The 7,278-nt window shown below is 32.1% G+C and overlaps 1 pseudogene; it reads right to left on the bottom strand.

The window, feature by feature from the left end:
- Positions 1-2,492: 2,492 nt before the first annotated feature.
- Positions 2,493-3,151, bottom strand: LOC124374450 (annotated as a pseudogene).
- Between the last annotated feature and the right edge of the window lie 4,127 nt (positions 3,152-7,278).

A 7,278-nucleotide genomic window follows, 5' to 3' on the forward strand; every position in this document is an offset into this window, starting at 1 on the left:
ATCCAAAAGAGTATTTTGTAAAACATCTGTATTGCACAGTTCCTGGATATAAGCAGCACTAATTATCTATCAGTTTTTGGTGTAAGGCTGTATAATTTTTTTAATAAATAACCGTCTGTTTATTCCTTCTTTAAAACAAAAAGTCAGATTTAAATCTTCCTTCTGATCTATATCTGTATTCTCGTATACCATACATAAAATATGTGATGGCAGAATGTGTATACTGTAAGTGGGTGTAACAAAAGATATTCCACTGCCATGAGACCCATGCAGCAGTGTGAAACCACAAGTTGTACAAACTAATTATCAAAACTAACAATGCATATTTAGATTCAACATTTAATGTTTCATTACGAATCAGTCACCAAAGGAATTTTAGAGTTGGATTGTTTAATTAGATTCAGATTGTATTCAGCAGTTAGATCAATGCTCTATGTTATAGTTCCAGGATAGACATGTAATGCCGACGTGAGGCGACAGGTATGTTGAAATGGCGGACGTACCGTATCACCAGCTGAGTTAGTAAACTCACCGCCATCGCAGCAACGATTGTAGGACTGTAGGTCCACGACTAGTTTTGACGAGGGTGGCTGACGTCACTTTTCTGCAGGGTAGGACAGTTAGTCCACGCCGACAGCCGTGGACTAACTGTCCTACTTTTCAAAACTGATACTGGCCGTGCGATAATTTTTCTACCTGCGCTCAGTCTTCCTTATGTGGAAGAATGTGAGTGATACTTACACTACACACGCCCAGCGTACTGCTTAGGCCAGTAAATATAAACAACAACTTACTCAAACCAAAACTCAAGGTATCACATATGAAGTGGGTTGCTAATTGGGATTAAATTTGAACAAATTCCATACATAACTATATTACTATCTGAGTACATCCGCAATATTCTAATGGATGATAAACATCTACAGTAAGTTTGTTTTAATTATACCTTATCTTGGTCCATCGTTAGTATCAGGAGTAAGATATTTATTGAAAATTTAAATTTTAAAATAGGTATAACTCAATTAGGTAAATTTGTTGATTATTTGTACTAACAACGAACTTTATGTTTATTAAAAAACAACTTGCAGTACTGAAAATTTTACAAAAGGTTATGAAAACTAATTATGATCTCATATTAACAATTCTTATTTTTAAATTACCAATACATGGTTTAATTACAATTTACAAATAAATGCTTAATTGGATAGTAACACTAGATTAACCTAAACTTTTTGACTTACAAATTGAATATAATTCTGGAAGAAAATTACTTTACCGACGGGTACTGTTATTGAAGAAAATAATAACTTAAGTGGGACTATTGCCCAAAGTCCAGGTAGGTAATAAATTAAAACAACGTATATTACTCATACTTGTATATGTATTTATAACCAAAGTAAAGTTTTAAAAGGAGGAAGATTAACAATAAAATAATACTTTTCAACAGAAAATGTTATGAACATGAAGTTTATTGCATCTTTGTGTGTTTTATTATTGTTTAGCGCTAGAGTTTGTATGATATGCCTGGTACAGTAAATATTATACATCTATTTTAAGTAAAACTATACATTTACAAAGTTTAGAAACCTAGCTGAAAAAAATAAATACCTGTATACATTTTTCATGTAACATGTTCTGCTCAGTGAATTGCTTTGTTATTTGGTATTCACGGTTTTTCTATGAGATGTTTAATCCTGTCATAATATAAGTGCTAAACCACAAACATTTATGAGAATCCAAGTATTATCTCACAAAACTGAATTGATTTAAACAATTGTACTACAGCGAGGATAGTATTTAAAGGCATTTGACCTATTATATTTTAGTTGATGTTACATAGGTGAGATGACATGCCCCTTTCATATTACATGGGAAATGTTTATGTGGACATTAGATCCACTTAAAGTAAAATTAATTTTCTAAAGAAGGAAGTCCTTTAAGCATTGACGTATAAAATAAACGTACTTGCACATTATTTATTACTCTTCTGATATATATTTGTACAAAACAAGTGTAACAGATATATTTTGAAGGACAAAAAAAATATATATATATATATATAGTATATATATATATATATATATATATATATATATATAGCCTATATATATATATATATAATATACTTACATATAGTTATATAAGTTTTGAAAAGATTATTAATACATTGTCGGTGTAGTAAAAAGTTAAATAATTTATTTAAATAATAACAAATAATTTAAATAAATCAGAATGAGCAAAACATACGATTAGTCTCAAACACCATGTACGCATAGAAACAATGATAGGAAATTATTAATAAAATGTAAATATAAAAATTAATTTCTAAATTAATAATAATAATAGCAATAAAAAAGTAACATACAAAAATTCAATGACGATTAGCGCAGAAAAAAAACATATTTTGACCACAGCCTCTAAAATGGTATAAATTACAAACAAAATAAACTCCGAATACAATAATAGTAAGAAACTTACAAATATGAATGTTTTTAATAATATCTTATCGTAGAGCCAACAGCTCTCAGAAAACTGGGCAGGTCTCTCTTTCCAGAAACATAGTCTTGGCAAAGTCCCTGAAGCCTTCGCTGGTGTTTTTGGAGACTAGTCTTTGTAGTGGGCACATCTTGCGTCAAAGATAGAGATCTTGTTCTTTCCATTGCTTCATCCTTACGTATAGCTTCTAAGACGGTCCAGATTGGATGGATTTGTTCTGGTTTATTAGGCTGTTGAACCTATTGTTCCAGGACTCGCAAGCGTTATTGGTACGATGGTAGTTACCTAACGTGGCCTCGTGGACGTTCCACACTCTAGGAGAAAACAATGGAGAACTAGGGGTTTGTCCAACGGTTCCGCTTACATATGTGGTGTCAAAGTAATGGCAATAACTCCAAAAGCCTGAAAAGGAGCAGCTCCCCATAGAAACTCCATTCCCAACAGAACGTCCTTCATCGGCAAGAAAGCTAGACCGTTAATCATACCGCAGAAAAGTCGGATTTTGAGAATCTTCTTTGTAACTTTTCGTAAGACCGAGACGCTGAATTTGCCGCCATGTACTCTGGCATAAGTGGAAATAACAGCCTTTCACTGAAACGCTGGAACTAAAAACCTCCGATACAGCTGACATGGCTGCTAATTCAAAGTCGGTCATCACGACTTTAGGTCTTGCTGTGTTACCAAGACCTAACTCCAAGCACTTTATTAAAACAACTTGAAGAAGCTTTTTATACATTTCTGTCGTCTTCTCTGTCATTAGGGCATATACGCAAGTTGAAATAATATTGTTCTGCTCCCCACGGATTACATATATCTGTTTAAAAAGATTTGATGACATTTTAAACGTTCCATCCATAAACCAGGTGTGAGAATTTGTTAAGTTTTGTAACCCATTATCAGTTGAAAATATCAACAGTCGTTTGAGAAGAACCCGGACCCGAATCATGAGCTAGAAATCTTCTAGGTGACGTTTCCTCCAGTAGTTTTCCACTCTTCTGGTATATGCAAGTCTGCGACAACCTTCGGGATTGCCGGAAAGAGGTCTTTGCCGCTGTCTTCTTATATCCCTCTTTACACTTGATAACCTGCCGCAGTAAGCCTTTGCCATCATCAGATGATTGTAGCAGGGAGGTAGAGAGAACATCTACAGGTTTCACTTTGCTGCTGCAGGCCTGGTTTCGCATTTGTATCCTCATCCGTACAACCTCCTCTCCCGCAACGTTGGGTGGATGACAATGTTCAACACATACTTGCGGATTCGTGTACTGGCGAAAAAAAACAAAAAATTAAACAATTGTTTTATTACTGGTCCTCCCCCCTCCTATATGTGTAGTGAAACAAAAAAATACTACGTAGTTTAATTGTTTTTTTTTTTAAACTGTCCCCCTCCGGTATTTGTGAAAGACAGTAATATTTTGGATGTTACAAAAGTAACACATTTGTACTATAACTACTCAACAGACAACTACGGACACAGGAAAATATCTTGGACTGGAAGTAAATTGCTATGCCCAAAAGTAGTTACTTTTTGACCGAAGGTAGGGACGTTTCAGATCTATACAGGGTGTCCCACAAGTAACCCGACAAACTTCTCATGTGGTTTCCTCTTATCAAAAGATTTTTTGTTTTGTAAAATGAACTATAAATAACCCCGACCTGTATTTTTAAAATCTTGTTTCTCAACGTACAATGTATTAGGTAAATGTTTTGTAAACTATTTAGTTGAAGAGTTATAACATTAATCGATTTTTAAGACTCTTGGAGCAATTGGGGAAACCTATAAATATTAATAAATGTAAATGATACGTAACATTTATATTAATATTAAACGATTTGTTTTTACGAAGAACGTTCATTTCTTATTTTTCTTATGTGTTTATTTTTAAACATTATATTTGTAGTATTGTGTTTGTTTATTATTAGCCTATTTTATATTATTCTCTTCGGAATTATAATTCTCTAAAAGTTTTAGTTAGAAAGTTTTGCTTGTTTATTACCCATTTAATGGAAGTTGGATAATGTATTTAAATCTAAACAAAACATGTTTTTCGAGACCAAATATTGCATACTTTGTCTGATATCTCTGAAATGCGGTTGGTTTAACAGGTCTGGGGACGTATTTTATAGTTAATGCTATATAAAACCCAGTAAATTTAGCAATCTTTATGCCATAAAAACATCAGTTTCGCTTTATTTCCGTCCTTTCCTGAAAAATCACGCGAAATATATCTCGCTAGCCGCAACTCACTAACAAGGGCGTTTCCGGACCATACTCGTATGTTTATATGAACTATTTTTATTATTTCGATGAGAAGATTGTCCGATTACTCAGGGGACGTACATTATATTTAATCCACAATTTTTGTGGGTTACTCCAAGTGGTTATCTTTAATGTTACGGTAATGTATTTTAACGAAAAATTTATATAAAAACAATAATTATTGTTAAGTTTTATCACAGAAACATCAATTTAGTAAAATAATCGTGAAAAACCTTTTATGGTTGGGCGAATTATTTTGGTTTTAATTCCTAAAATTACCATTTGATTGGATATTTTATTATTTAAACAATTTCATAGTTACATATAAAATCGTATTTGTTTTCGTTTCTTTTGTCTTGGTTTTCAATCTATTAAATTACTATGTAAATGGATCTAGTTGCTTGCCTAAACATCCACGTTAGTGACGCTTTGTGACATTTCATGCGGTAAAAATCTGATAAAATATTAAAAGAGCATATTATTAATCAAATTAAACAGCAGCTGTTGCAGAAATGTCTTTGCAACTATTCTTACCAGTTATAAATACACAAATAATTTTAGTACAAGTTTATGATGTTGAAAAAACTTACTGTTATATCTTGAAATACACTAAAGCTACCTAACAGTTTTTAAAGCTTCAAAACTGGGTATTTTGTTTTATTGATTATACGGTACTACAGTGACTATAAAATTCAATATCTCAATTTTAATTTCATAAAGCACACGTTGTAATATAATGGCACGTAAAGAATAAAATGGTGCTTTAGGTTCAGGCTTGAACTGTATTATAATTTTCAATTCCTTGACTTGTACGTACTTTTGATAAGACACTCCCTCAATGTGGAAGAGTAAAACATAAACGTCCACTTGGGTAGAAATGTAAAGGGCCTATTAAGGTATGAAAATGATAAAAAAATAACTTGTGCTATTACCATGTTGTGAATTGATATTGCCTTTGTATAAAATAATGAGCGAAAGGCTTCCCCATTAGCTCATGTATTTATATTGTTGTACCAGTGTTAAATATTGAAAAATAATTAAAGCTTATCCATATAATTACGATGATAGAACATTGCGGCCGGCGAGATGCTGATGCGATAGAGTAGGCCTAATGTGTTGAATAAATAATGGGAGCTGAATTTTAGCTTCTCGTTTAACATGAGTTCACCTAGTCAATTCCTTTGAGAATGTTTTATAAATTTCATATTCTTCAAGCGTGTTTAATTTGCTTGCCTTTTTCGACACTGACGAAAAACATCCATATTTTTATTCAGCGGACAGACAGCCAGGTCGTTTAGCCAAAGATTTGAGACCAATTGCCCGAAACCCAAATTACATAAACAAACTTCTGCACTTTGTTCAACACTTGATGGATGAGAACCACACAATAACACAATAAACGGTGTCAGTTGTCCTGTCTTCTGTCGGCCGCGATGTTTCCGTCATGTGTTAATATTCGTGTGGTGATAGACCTAACCAATGTGTTTCTCGCACTATTTATTTATTCGTTGTGTCTGTACTGTGTTGAAGTGAATTACAAACTATGACGACTCTAAATGGATAACCCTCGCTTTTAATATAATATATTGGCACCGACACTAGAAAGTAACTTTTAAAAGTCGAAACTACAGTAGTGTGTGAATGACTACAGTTTTGAACTGTTTTGACGAAGATACGTAGTTATCAATCAATGTATGTTATTAGTCAATCCGCAGTTCAGGGCCATACAATATGAAAAATTAATTTATCCATATAGTTTTTAATCCTAATATTTCCAAACAAATGGTTTTTTAAGCATACTAAAGTAGCCTAAAGATAAAAACTGTAAACACAGACTGTTACGTTGCACTGTAAATATAAAACGCCTACACAACGTGTTATCGATTGTTGCTATTATTTCAAAAGGATATCACGTCATACCTGTATAAAACGATTAAAACAAATAAAGTTACATCTTACCATTTATAATTATTTTTAGGATAGTAAAATTCAGATTTTGAAACTAAAAAACATAAACCGTCACTTGGAAATGCTTAATATAAATAAATACAAAACATGTAGCGTTTACACAACATAAAAATACATTTCTATTTCAAATCAAGCTCCCAAATGTAGCAGATTTCCTAATTTTAATCTTTTTATTTCTGAATGTTTATAGTATTTAAATTGCACACCAAGCCCACAACTTCATGTATCGTGGTTAAATTTATTATTTTCAATGTTAAGTTTATTCCGAATTATTTTAATATCAACTATCAAATGTAGTTTTTTGAAAAAACTAATACCCTTATTTTTTTTAATGGCTATATATAACAAATTTTAATATTGAATCTAAATAGTTTCTCCGTAGAAAACAAAAATTGTTACTTTATTTATTAAATAGGTTAACTAAAAAGGAAATTGATGTAGTAACCTTATAACATCGTGGAAAAGCGTATTCGTTATGTAACTTTATTACTTATTTGTTAGAAGTAAATAACGTATTCCGTACTTCACAACGGTATATACATATTAACATACGA

Source organism: Homalodisca vitripennis, unplaced genomic scaffold (genome assembly GCF_021130785.1).
Source record: "Homalodisca vitripennis isolate AUS2020 unplaced genomic scaffold, UT_GWSS_2.1 ScUCBcl_8508;HRSCAF=16643, whole genome shotgun sequence".
In the NCBI taxonomy this organism is placed as follows: Eukaryota; Metazoa; Arthropoda; class Insecta; order Hemiptera; family Cicadellidae; genus Homalodisca; species Homalodisca vitripennis.